This window comes from Trichosurus vulpecula, chromosome 1, assembly GCF_011100635.1.
Source record: "Trichosurus vulpecula isolate mTriVul1 chromosome 1, mTriVul1.pri, whole genome shotgun sequence".
Taxonomy (NCBI): Eukaryota; Metazoa; Chordata; class Mammalia; order Diprotodontia; family Phalangeridae; genus Trichosurus; species Trichosurus vulpecula.
Genome location: NC_050573.1, coordinates 377698214 through 377711810, shown reverse-complemented (window position 1 = coordinate 377711810; position 13597 = coordinate 377698214).

Here is a 13597-nt window from a genome sequence, read left to right as displayed (position 1 = left end):
AAAAAACGCTATCTACATTCATTGCCTCCACTTTGTCACCTCCTACACACTTCTCAGCTGTTTGCAATCTGGCTTCCATTCTCATTACTCAACAGAAATTGCACCCTGCAAGGTTGCCCATGATCTCTTTATTGCAAAATCCAAAGGCCTTTTCTCAGTCCTCATCCTTTTTGACCTCTCTATAGCACTTAATACTGCTGACCACCCCTTTGTGCTAGACACATCACCACCTCCCTGTGTTTTTATGATACAGTTCGCATGGTTTCCCTCCTACCTGTCTGGCCACTGCCTCTTAGTCTCCTTTACTGAATTGTCATGCTTCTCCCCCCCTCCCCCATGCATGGATATACTCCAGGGCTTTGTCATGGACCCTCTTCTGTTCTCTCTCTCCGTGCCCTGTCTCCATGACTTCATCAACTCCCAGGGCTCAACTTCCATCTGCACTCAGGATGACTCCCAGATCTCTATGTTTAGCCCAAGTCCCTCTCCTGAACTCCAGTCCTCCATCACCAACCATTTGTTAGATATGCCTAATTGGCTTTTCTGCAAGTATCTCAAACTCAGCATTTTGAAAGTGGAACTCATTATCTTCCCGTCTCCCTCTTCCCATCACTTCCTCTTAACATCTTTATCTCTGCTGAGATCCTTCTAGTCATCTAAGTTTATAAACTGAGAGTGGCCCTTCAAATAATTCAGTTGCTAAGTCTTGTCTGACCTACCTACACAGTATAACCTGCATCTATTTTCTTCTCTCTGCTCAGGCTGGGGTCCCCACCCTTATTCAGGTTCTGATCTCCTCTCACACCCGGACTATTATAATAGCTACTAATTAACGTCCCTGTCCGCTGCCTCTCTCCTCTCCTCTCTCTGTCTCTATTCAGCTAGAATAAAACCTAAACCACAAGTCTGATCATGTCTTTCCCATGCTCAAGAGCTTCGCTGGCTCTAGTTTCCTCTTCAAATTGCCCAATTTGACTTTTGAAGCCCTTCACAACCTGGTACCAGCATCCCTTCCCAGATTTATTGCCATGTGGCCTCCTTGACTCACTCTCCATTGCACCCAAACTGGTTGGTTTGCTCTTTCTCACACATGGTCTTTCATCTCTTCTCTCCAGTCCTTTGAATGTCTGGAATGCCCTCTCTTCTTACCTCTGCTCTCTACAGTTCCCAGCTTCTTCTAAGGACTAGCTCAAGTACCATAATCTACATAGGAAAGAGATTCTGTTTCCTCATGCTCACCCCGTAAAATGCTTTTTATACTGTTGTTGTGTTTGTCCTTCCTTCTGGAAGAGGACCATGACATCAGGGAGATGACTTTGATTTGAGTGAGGGAGGGCAGCCTCATTTTCTCCTCCAGAGCCATCTGGGTCCAGTGGAGTGGAGATGGCCCAGGATGCAATGGGAGACCCTGGCCCTTTTAGGCTAAGGCCTTTTTAGCTTCTCACTTAGAGTAAGGTAATGCCCATTCAGTGACTAGGCCTCTTTAAGGAGTGAGCGAAGGGATGGCCCCTTTAATTAGAAAAAAAGAAAAAATCAAACTTGGAGGGGAAGACCCTCAGGGTTGCTGTTCAAAAGAGAAACAAGTTAATGCTCAGCTGTTAGAAACTTAGTATGTGTTCCCTTCCAGAGGTATTTGTATTCAAAGAAGAAGGAGAAACCTGGAAAGGACAGCTGAGAGAGTGGTGGCCCAGTCCAGCCTCCCCCTCGGCATCCCTAAGCTACCGTCCTTCCTCTGATGGGGAATAATTGGTGAACAGGGGAGAAGGTGTACTTGGTACACCCAAATCACACAGCCAGACATTGCATCTGTGCTGGGGAATAATAAGAAAATAAGAGTTTAGCTTGCTTTCTGGAAAGGAGGATGATGAAGGAGGATTTTGAAAACCCTGATTTAATTTAATAAGTATTTATTAAGTGTGTCATGTGCACAACCCACTGTGCAAATTTCTGGGGATACAGAGACAATAATGCAGCAGTTCCTGCCTTCAAGAGCCTTATAATCTACTGGGAAATAGGCACAAGTAAGTAGATACAGAGAGGACTAAGAGCCAAGGAAATCAAGAAGGCTTCCTGGAGGTGTGAGCATGTCCAGTGAGTCTTGAAGGAAGAAAGGATTCTACAAGGTGGAGGTGAGGATGGAGAATACGCCAAGCACGGGATATCTCTCCAAAGACAGAGACGTGGTAACAGCAAATAGGACAGTTTGTCTGGAATACAGAATTCATGGAAGGGAGGATGGTGAAATTAGTGTAGAAAGTAAACTGAATAAAGATCATGAAGGACAGAGGAGTTCGTATTTTATCCTAGAGGAAAGTTCATATTTTATCCTAGAGGGAAAAGGGAGTCACCTTTTCAGACCTGTGGTTTAGGAATATTATTTTGGCCACTCAGTAGAGAATGGCAGGGGAGGGGAGGAGGGGTGAAGGTTAAAAGGAAGCAAGCAGACTGATTAGTGGGCTACAGTGATAGTCCAGGTAAGCAGTAATGAAGGCCTGAACTAGAGCGAGGAGAAAGATGGTAGAGATGAATCAGAAGTACAATTTACAAAACTTGACAACCAGTTAACATAGTAAGGGGATGCTGGAGACAGAAGACTCATAGCCGTGAGGTTATGAAATTGGATAAGTGATGATAGAATTAATTTCACTGTACATAGCCTAGGGACATCGTAGTACGGTAGATAAAGAGCAGACCTCAGAATCAGGAAAAACCTGGGTTCAAGTCCCACTCGTGACATATCCTGGCTGTGTGTTCCTGGACAAGTTTCCATGCCCCAGGAAACTCTCTAAAACCATAAATTTTAAGAATAAGTATCCATCTTCTTTGGGAGTTGCCTATACCAATAAACAAGCAACAACAACAACCAATAAATTAACAGGTCTAGCTCCAACCCCAATCCATATATGTATGTAAAAATCTCAGACATGACTTGAGATTTCACCAAGTATTGGGAGCTTCCAAATTAAGAAACCCCCTGGGGGAAAAAATATACAACACACATATACAGTACAAATATATTCATATAGACAGACACGTATCATATTTCATCTTATTTTTATGTGTATATATGTATAAATAAATAAATACACACAGCAGCTAGGTGGCACAGTGGATGGAACACCGGGCTGGGAATCAGGAAAACTCATCTTCCTGAGTTCAAATCTGGCCTCAGACACTTCCTAGCTGTGTGACCCTGGGCAAGTCACTTACTCCTGTTTGCTTCAGTTCCTCATCTATAACATGAGCTGGAGAAGGAAATGGCACACCACTCCAGTTATTTTTGCAAAAAAACAAAACAAAACAAAAAAAAACAAATGGGGTCAGGAAGAGTAGATGCAACTGGAAAATGACTCAACAACGTATATATAGATATATCTATGTCTATCTACATGTATATACAAATATGTATATTTGTATATACACACACATACATATACATACTATGTATACATACATACATACATATATTTTATGTATATGTAATCTCAAAAAATCCTTTTTATTTTTTACTCTCTCCGCCAACTGTAAGGCAAAAATTTTCTCCCAAATTCTTTGCACAGAGTACAGAAAACCTTCCCAACTATTCGATCTGGGGCTGGGAACACTCTGGGGGGAAGATAAGTGTGTCATATTGCAAAAAAGAGTTCATCATTTACCCCAGCCCACCCCGCAAAAAGTTCATTCTATTACTTCCACCTAGCTACTTCCCATTTGCCAAAATCTGGAAGCAACAGTAGACGCTTTTCTCTTTCTGGTTTAAAGAGCTACGTCGCCCTCTGCTGGACATCCTGATGATTGCACTAGGACAATTAAATACATAGTCCTGCTGTGTTTGCCCTGAGGGGACAAATGCAATTCAGTTCAAAAATTGATTAAGCATGTACTGTTACACGCCAATGACAGAACATTTCCATGATGCCTCCAGTTTTACAAGGGCCTTTTCCATCCAACTGCTCTGAGAGTTACCTAGAATGTTGTCCTCATGACACAAGGGGAGTCACAAACTTGTCTTTTAGCCTCAAAACACAGTGTTCATTTGTTTTCATTTTCAGGATATATATCACACCCATACTCAGCACCATGTAGCTGAGCCCTCCTTTATTCCGTAACAACTTTAGGTAAAAATTTGTGGAGGATGAATATTTTACCTTCCGTGACACCTGTTACAAAGCTAGACCATAATAACAACTAGCATTTATATTGCACTTTAAGGTTTGCAATGCACTTTGCATATATTACATACTTCATTTGATCCTAAATGAGAAATAAAATAGAACAAACTATCCAAGGAAACAGTAGAGCAGATAGTTTCATCCGCTAATGTAAAACTATTTGCTGTCCTTAGGTAACAGAGACCTGTAGTCTTGTCTTAGTGGTTACCTCAACCCTGATGTCTTAAAACAAATGGACTTCTTTAACTGGTGTATAAGAATTTGGTCATCTCCTCTTGTTTCCTGCCCTTAAACCAGGAATGTTTTCTCATTCAGATAACAAATTCCAAATACTCTCCCTTTCTTTGTTGAATAATTCCCCCTTCCTCTATTCCCCTCTCTCCTGTGAAAGGTTTTACCTTGCCCTCCTAAATTACCACAGAATACTACCGATTGGCTGTGTACCCTATGCAGGCCTGAAAAGTTATAAAAAGCCAATCTATACCCTAAGAGGAGGCAGTTGCTGCCATCCTAAGAAGTTTTCCTTAAGAATGCTAATTAATTTACTTTCTTTTCAGTTTGACTACTTGTTTTATTTGACATCTGACTAGTCGTATGGGCCTGCTGATGGGGGAGCTTTTCCCTGGGCTCAATCCAGGCTGAAAATTCCCCAACAATCTTGCCAATAACCCTAGGAGGTAGAGGCTATTATTAGCCCCATTTGACAGATAAGGAAACCAAGGCTGAGAAGGCTTATGTGACTCCCTATATGTATTTTCAAAATATCTGTTGAATATAGATCACTGGGGTTCATAGCCTGAGATAACCTGCAGTTGGCTGCAATGTTGAGCACTCTGGCAAAAATGTTCAGCCTCTCTCTTCTCAACCCCACTATCTCTGCTATTTTCAAAATAACTACTATGCTCCAAAATAAAGTTGAGCTAGTTGGATGGTATCAGTGACACAGGCAAAAGCAAAGGGAAGGGTTTGGTGGAGATCTTCTCCTGGGACCTGATGCACATCTTCACCGTTTCCCTTTCCTCCATACAGACCAGAGCTCCCACAGGGAATCAACCTTCAGAGAAATGAGCCACTGATTACTGACAAGTTTAGCAGGCTGAGCTGAGCTGGGTTTGTGCGTAGCTTGGTGTCTCACGGATTCTTTGAGGTCCTTAGTCCTAAAACTGATTTGAGTAAAGGCCTATTATTTCCATGGCCCTCCTTGATCCAGACAAGCAAGTGAGCAGATTCCCCCAAAAGACCTCAATGTAAGCGGCACAAGAGAAGAGCAAAGCAATCAATCAATGAATAAACAATTATTAAGCACTATTTACTCTGTAAAAAAAACAAGGTAAATGATATCGGAGAAATATGTGATTAGACAAGGAGGCAGGCCAGTCACATGGCAAGAATGAGCAAGGACAGTCCATGGATGGAGCACTGGTCCTGGAGTCAGAAAGACCTGAGTTCAAATCTGGCCTCACACATTTCTAGCTGTATGTCCCTGGGAAAGTCACTTAACCCCTAACAGCCTCAGTTTCCTCAACTGTAAAACTGGGGATAATAATAGCACCTACTTCCCACCATTAAACAGGAGGAGGAAAGCAGGTTGGATTGCTTTTAGAAAGTTATAAAGTTTTTTTTTTTCATGACCTCGCATTTCTCCTGGCAACAAGGGCCCATCTTTTTTAATATCAATATTTTCCTGTCATTATTATATAGCTCCGAGTAATAAAACACTGTCCAAGGAAATTAAATTAAGAATCACCCAAAGGGTAATGGAGAAATTCATGGCAGGCATGAACAGAGTACAACACAATAAAACAAGGAATTCTGCAGGAGAAATAGAGTAAAGTATAACAAAGAAATGTGTGAGTGAAAAAGAAGATAGCCTAGTCTTGTGGGGAGATCAAGGCACAGGTTACCTGTGCTCCATTGATAACCTCATGGTGTGACAACCAGAAGGAACCCAGAGCATGGGTGAACTCCCATGGCAAATTTGTGGGAAGACACAGACAAAAGTCACATAAGGATGTTGGTTATACCTATGTGGATAATTAAGTTAGACTCTTCTTTTGTTTTGTTTTGTTTTTTCTAAGTTACATTTCTACTTCTTATATAGCACATTAGGGACCACAAAAGGTACAGTCCAAATGGAGTTATTTCATTGTCATTGATGGAGAAAATTTTGTTATAGAACTATTTACAGATTTATAGATATTTTCCATTTTTTTCCTGTTTTTTTCCATCAAGTTTCATTCTTAAGTGTCATTAATATGATCTGATATAATATGATCTGATGTAAAATTGTTAAATTGATGATAATCTTGTACCATCTTTCTCTGTAAGATTTTACAAATAAGTTTACATTCTAAACCAGTGTTGCCCTTGGCTGCCGTATCTCTACTTGTTAAGAAGACCTAAGGTTTGCTGTCTGAGGTGGTTTCTAGGCCGTTTTAGTCTCCTGGTTATGGTAATGGATGGACATCGATTAGTCTTCCATAGGTATTGGTGATAGTCTGTATCAACATCCATTCCTTTGTCTGCATCATATTTCAAGAATAAATAACTTGTTTCAATAGGTCAGGTCAGAGTTTTCTCAGTTGCATGAATATACTTTCATTATTATTCTTTCTTTTAATTTAATATTGATTTGATTTTTGGTTCAACAGATCAATGGTTTGACTACAAGCAGACCACTGAGAGAGGAATTCTCACTCCCTCCTCTATCCAAACAGTAGTCAAGTCCTGTCATTTCTACCTTCATGATGTCTCTTATATATGCCCGCTTCTCTCCTCTGGCACTGCCATAACCCTGGTGCAGGCCCTCCTCACCTCATATCTGCACTATTGCAATAACCTGCCCCTGGTCTTCCTGCCTCAAGTCTCTCCCCACTCCAAACCATCTGCTACTCAGCTACCAAACTGATCTTCATAAAACAAAGGTCTAATCATATTAACACACTCCCCTCCCCACCCCCATTCAAAACACTGCAATGGTTCCCTATCACCTCTAGGGTCAAATATCAAATCCTCTCTGCTTGGTTTTCAAAGTCCTTCATAACCTGGCCCCTTTCTACCTTTCTAATCTTTTTTAGAACTTACTCCTCTCCATGTATTCCGCTATTCTTTCCCCAAGACATCCCTCTCCTCTAGTTGTCTACCTCATGCCTGGATTACTCTCCCTCTTCGTCTCTACCTCCCAGCTTCCCTGATTTTCTTTAAGTCCCAGCTAAAATCTCACCTATACAAGAAGCCTTCCCAGGCCTCCTTAATCTTAGTGCCTTTCCTCCAAAACAACCTTCCACTTACTATGTGTGTGGTTTATTTGTATGTAGTTGTTTACATGATTTCTCCCTCATTAGACCATGAGCAACTTGAGAGCAAGGAATTGTTTCTTGCATTTCTTTGATCTCCAGTGCTTTAACAAATAGAAGGCCCTTAATTAAAGGCAGGGCTGCTAGGCAGCACAGTGGATAGAGCATCTGTCCCAGAGTCGAAAGATGAGTTCAAATGCTGCCTCAGACAAAACTAGCTTGTGACTGCAGGCAAGTCACTTTACCCTGTTTTCCTCAGCTTCCTCATTTGTAAAATGATCTGGAGAAGGAAATGACAAACCACTCCAGTATCTTTGCCAAGAAAACCCCAAATGGGGTCATGAAGTGACAGACACAACCAAAATGACTAAACAACAATAAATGCTAGTTGAGTGACATTAGTAATCCAGTCATTTTCTGTCTGTTAATTAATTTTCATTCAATACGTTGTTCATTCAATTTCACTTTTGGCAATAATATCTGGTGCTGAGTATTTCCAGCACCTCTTAACTCCCTTCTTGAAGAAAGTATTCATACTACATAGGCACGAGTCTTCTGCAGAGTCTATAACAAACCTTTAGTGGCTCTTTTTTCTTATTCCTGAACCATATTTTCAATATCTTCTTCAGCATTGTCACCTACAGCTACCTCGCTGATAGCTAAGAAGGCCCAAGTTCAAATCTGGCTTCAGACACTCACTAGCTGTGAATGTTACCAAGTGGACAGTCTGTTGGTAATGAGCCTTTCTATACTTGACAAGGCTGATCCTCAAAAAGGAGACATGGTTTATTATTATCAGGGATGTGATGGAGCCACCCCTAACTGGCTTGAGAGAGCCTGTTATTAAATTTTCAGTGTGAGCATTTACAATTAGACAATCAGCAAATGCTAGAAATCAGGGCTTGATTTATTGTTTTGTTGATTGCCTAGATTTAAGAGTGATAGAGAAAATATTAATAATGTAGATTAAATTTAAAGGTATGTCCTCAATACATTTTTTGGAGGCAATGGGGGTTAAGCAACTTGCCCAGGGTCACACAGCTAGAAAGTGTCTGAGGCCACATTTGAACTCAGGTCCTCCTGACTCCAAGGCCAGTGTTCAATCCACTATGCCAGCTATTCGCCCCTGAGTACATATCTTTGAGAGTCAATGGTTAAATATTCACCAGCATACCCCTGGATTTATTGGGATATCATCTGAAGACTTCCATGCTTGGTAAACTCTGCCAGAGCTTACACTGCATGGACACAGCCTATGAGAACACAGAATCACCTCCACACCAAGATGAGGCATTGGAAGAGGATTTTGCAGAAGGACCAAAGGTAATACAATAGACAATGTGCCCTCTGGTCTGTAGGCTCAGGGAAAGATACCGAGTTTAGATAAGATATTCTTTCCTTACCCTTAAGGTATTTACAATCTAGGAGGCTAATAAGACACCTACACAGATAATTACAATATGCAATAACTAGTGGTGTGACAGCAAGAGGTACCAAACAAAAGCTTATGTGAGGGCTGAGGATGAAGGTCATTACCAGCCCAGGGATCAAGGATAGTTAAATCACCTCCCCTCTCTAGCCCTCACTAGGGCAGGTAGGTGGTACAGTAGATAGAATGCAGGGCCTAGAGCAGGGGTGGGGAACCCCTGGGGATCTGTTCTGTGAAGTTTGGGTTCAGTCAAAGGGCCACCCTTGGGGAACTAGAGGACCACATGTGCCCTCAAGGTTGCAGGTTCCCCACCCCTGAGGAAGACTCATCTTCATGAGTTCAAATCTAGCCTCAGACATGCACTTGGCTGTGTGACCCTGGGCAAGTCACTTATCCCTGTTTGCCTCAGTTTCCTCATCTGTCAAATGATCTGGGAAGGAAATAAATGGCAAACCACTCCAGTGTATTTCCCAAGAAAACCCCAAATGGGGTCATGAGGAGTTGGACACAATTTAAGAAGAACAACAGCATCCTCATCTGTAACCTCAGCTTTCTCATCTGTAAAGTAATGCTAACTGAATTAAGATTTTTGGAGTTTGGGGGCAGCTAGGTGGCGCAGTGAGTAGAGCACCAGCCCTGGAGTCAGGAGGACCTGAGTTCAAATCTGGCCTCAGAAACTTGACACATGTGCTAGCTGTGTGACCTTGGGCAAGTCACTTAACCCCAATTGCCCTGCCAAAAAAAAAGCAAAAAAAAAAAAAAGATTTTTGGAGTTTGTTGGATCTATAAACCACTCATCTCTCCTCCTAGGAATGGTCTTGTTCCAATTCTGGCTGAAATGAAGAGGGACAATGGATACAAATTTTGATAGTTACTTTTTAGCCTATTTACACCTAAATTTATCTTTGACATCTTCAGTCTCTCCTTTCTTCTTACTCCTTCTTCCCTGCCCTTTCTTCTTACTCCTTCCTATCAAAATTGGCTCCCAAAGAGGAGTCTGACACTCTCTCATGCCAGAGTCTCAAACTCTCATGTGAGTGACTGATAGCAGCTTAATCCCCCAATGTAAGATTTCCACAGTAGTAGGATTCAAAACCATTGCCCAACAGAATGTAGCTCCAAGAATCAGGCAGGCAGTAGAGGAAGTATTTAGACTTTGAAGGGCAATGGTTACAAGGGCCCACCTCCTTTTCTGAAGATGTTTTCTAAATCAGAGAGGCAACTAGTAGTACAAAGGACAAAGTACTGAGTGTGGAGTCAGGGAGACCTGGTTTCAGATTCCACCTAAGATACGTATTAGTGGCGTGACCCTGGGCAAGTCATCTAACCTTCTGTCTGCCCCATTTTCTTCAACTGTATGATGAGGATAATAAGAATGAGGATCGAATGAGATAATAATTGTAAAGTGTTTAAGTACAGTGCCTGGCACATAGTAAGAATTAATGAACACTTCCTAGTCTCTTCTTTTACCCTTCCCTAATTGTATCCCTTATGCCACTACTTCCTGTAGGCGTGTCATTGCTGGAAATATGTTGCAACTTATTTGCAGCTACCATGAATCTCTCCATTGCTCACTGAGTTATCCATCACTTTTATTCTTAGGAGACTAAGTGTTAGTGTTACAAATGTTACAAGATTCATAACCACTATGGTAGCAGCCATGGGTTCCACATGAAAAAGTAGTTTGGAAACATTGTGCAGTTCCCTTAAAATCCTTTACCAAGACTCAAAAAATAAACCACTAAAGTACAGGATGAGAGACATATGTCTAGACAACAATCCCTATAAAAAAGATCTGGGGATTTCAGTGGACCACAAGTTCAACATCAGTCATTATCAGTGTGACTTAGCAGCCAGAGTAGTCTTAGGATACTTAAGGCTTCGATACCTTAGGTTAAAATTGTGTACAGAACAAAACTGATGATAGCCCCTTTGGTTAGAGCACATCTAGAGTATTGTATTAAGGTCAAGGCACCACATTTTAAGAAAGAAATTGGCTCCATATCCTTAGTACTTGACACACTGCTGCTCAATAAATGCCTCTTGAATCTCACCTCTGATGCTTACTACCTGTGTGAGCTTGAACAAGGTACAACCTCTCTCAGTTTCCTCATCTGTAAAATGAGGGGAATGGACTAGATAGTCTCTAAATCTATAAACCTATGAACCAGTTATAAGTGGGGGAAAACCCTCCTGACAGAATTATCCAAGAATGGAAAAGACTGCCTTGGAAGGCAATGGGTCCCTCATCCCCGGAGGTCTCTGAGTTTATGCTCAGTGACCACTTATCAAGGTTATGGTGTGGGGAATTCCTGTTAAACTACACCCTGGATCTCTGAGATTTCATGATTCTAGGTCAAATCCCTCTATTTTACAGATGGGGAAAATTAAGTAGAGATGAAATGACTTATCCAAGAGCACACAGTGAGTCACTGGAAAAGCACAGAGACAGCTGAGTCTCCTGACTTCTAGTACAAAACTGTTTCCCACACTTCATCCCCTAGAACACCATCGTTGCCTGTCAACCCTAGGAATTAATAGCAGGGTGCAGAATTACTCTGGGCCACAAGATGGGGAGCTTAGCCCTGGGAAGGAGAACTAAACTACCGCAACACTAAATTTGAAGTTTGTCTTGGGCACCTCCAACACCAGTTTTTCCAGAAAACCAAAACACATACATCTTCCAGAAACATGCTTTTTGCCATCTCTTCTTGGGAACGCTTTACTTCTTTTCCTGTCCCACCCCAAAACGTGCTCTCAGTTTCCCTGACATTGGGAAAAAATAAGATCCAATAAACTTATTCCTGGTACAGTGTTAATGACTGATAATGGCATCAAGGGAGGAATCTGGGCTACAGTGGATTTGCACTTAGAAGACCTGAGTTTGAATTCTGTATCTGTATCATCATTTCATCTCTCTGAGCCTGTTTCTCTATTATGGAAAATGCAGGTATCAATATACCTACCAAATATTTCACAAGGTTTTGATGGGAACTAAATGAGGATCTTCTTTCTGTCATGTTTTTCATGGAGTCCAATAACTCTTAAATGAGCTCTCTTTGACCCTGTTTTCCAGGTCAGTTATTTTTTTTGTTTTATTTTTTATTTTTTTTCTTATTTTTTAAAATTTATTTAATATATTTAGTTTTCCACATTGATTTTCACAAGAGTTTGAATTACAAATTTTCTCCCCATTTCTACCCTCTCGCCCACTCCAAGATGGCATATATTCTGGTTGCCCCATTCCCCAGTCAGCCCTTCCTTCTGTCACCCCACTCCCCTCCCATCCCCTTTTCCCTTACTTTCTTGTAGGGCAAGATAAATTTCTATGCCCCGTTGCCGGTGTATCTTATTTCCTAGTTGCGTGCAAAAACTTTTTTTTGAACATTTGTTTTTAAAACTTTGAGTTTGAAATACTCTCCCCTCTTCCCTCCCCACCCACCCTTCCTAAGGAGGCAAGCAATTCAACATAGGCCACATGCATACCATCATGTAAAACCTTTCCACAATGCTCATGTTGTGAAAGACTAACTATATTTCCTTCCATCCTATCCTGTCCCCCTTTATTCAATTTTCTCCCTTGACCCTGTCCCTTTTTGAAAGTGTTTTTGATTACCTCCTCCCCCATCTGCCCTCCCTTCTATCGTTCCCGCTTTTTTATCTTCTTCCTCCTTCTTTCTTGGTAAGATACTCAATTGAGTGTGTATGTTATTCGCTCCTCTGGTCAAATCTGATGACAGCAAGATTCACTCATTCCCCCTCACCTTCCCCCTCTTCCCTTCCTACAGAACTGCTTTTTCTTGCCACTTTCATGCGAGATAATTTACCCCATTCTATCTCTCCCTTTCTCCCTCTCTCAATATATTCCTCTGTCATCCCTTAATTTGATTATTTTTAGATATCATCCCTTCATATTCAACTCACCCTGTGCCGTCTACACACACACACACACACACACACACATATACATATATATACACACATATACACATATATGTATATTCCCTTCAGCTACCCTAATACTGAGGTCTCATGAATCATACACATCATCTTTCCATGTAGGAATATAAATAAAACAGTTCAACTTTAGTAAGTCCCTTGTGATTTCTCTTTCTTGTTTACTTTCTCATGCTTCTCTTGATTCTTGTTTTTGAAAGTCAAATTTTCCATTCAGCTCTGGTCTTTTCACTGAGAAAGCTTGAAAGTCCTCTATTTTATTGAAAATCCATATTTTGCCTTGGAGCATGATACTCAGTTTTGCTGGGCAGGTGATTCTTGGTTTTAATCCTAGCTCCATTGACTTCCTGAATATTGTATTCCGAGCCCTTTGATCCCTTAATGTAGAAGCTGATAGATCTTGTGTTATTCTGATTGTGTTTCCACAATACTCAAATTGTTTCTTTCTGGCTGCTTGCAGTATTTACTCCTTGATATGGGAGCTCTGGAATTTGGTGACAATATTCCTAGGAGTTTTCTTTTGGGGATCTTTTTGAGGAGGTGATTGGTGGATCCTTTCAATTTCTATTTTACTCTCTGGCTCTAGAATACCAGGGCAGTTCTCCTTGATAATTTCTTGAAAGATAATATCTAGGCTCTCTTTTTGATCATGACTTTCAGGTAGTCCAATAATTTTTAAATTATCTCTCCTGGATCTATTTTCCAGGTCAGTGGTTTTCCCAATGAGATATTTCACATTGTCT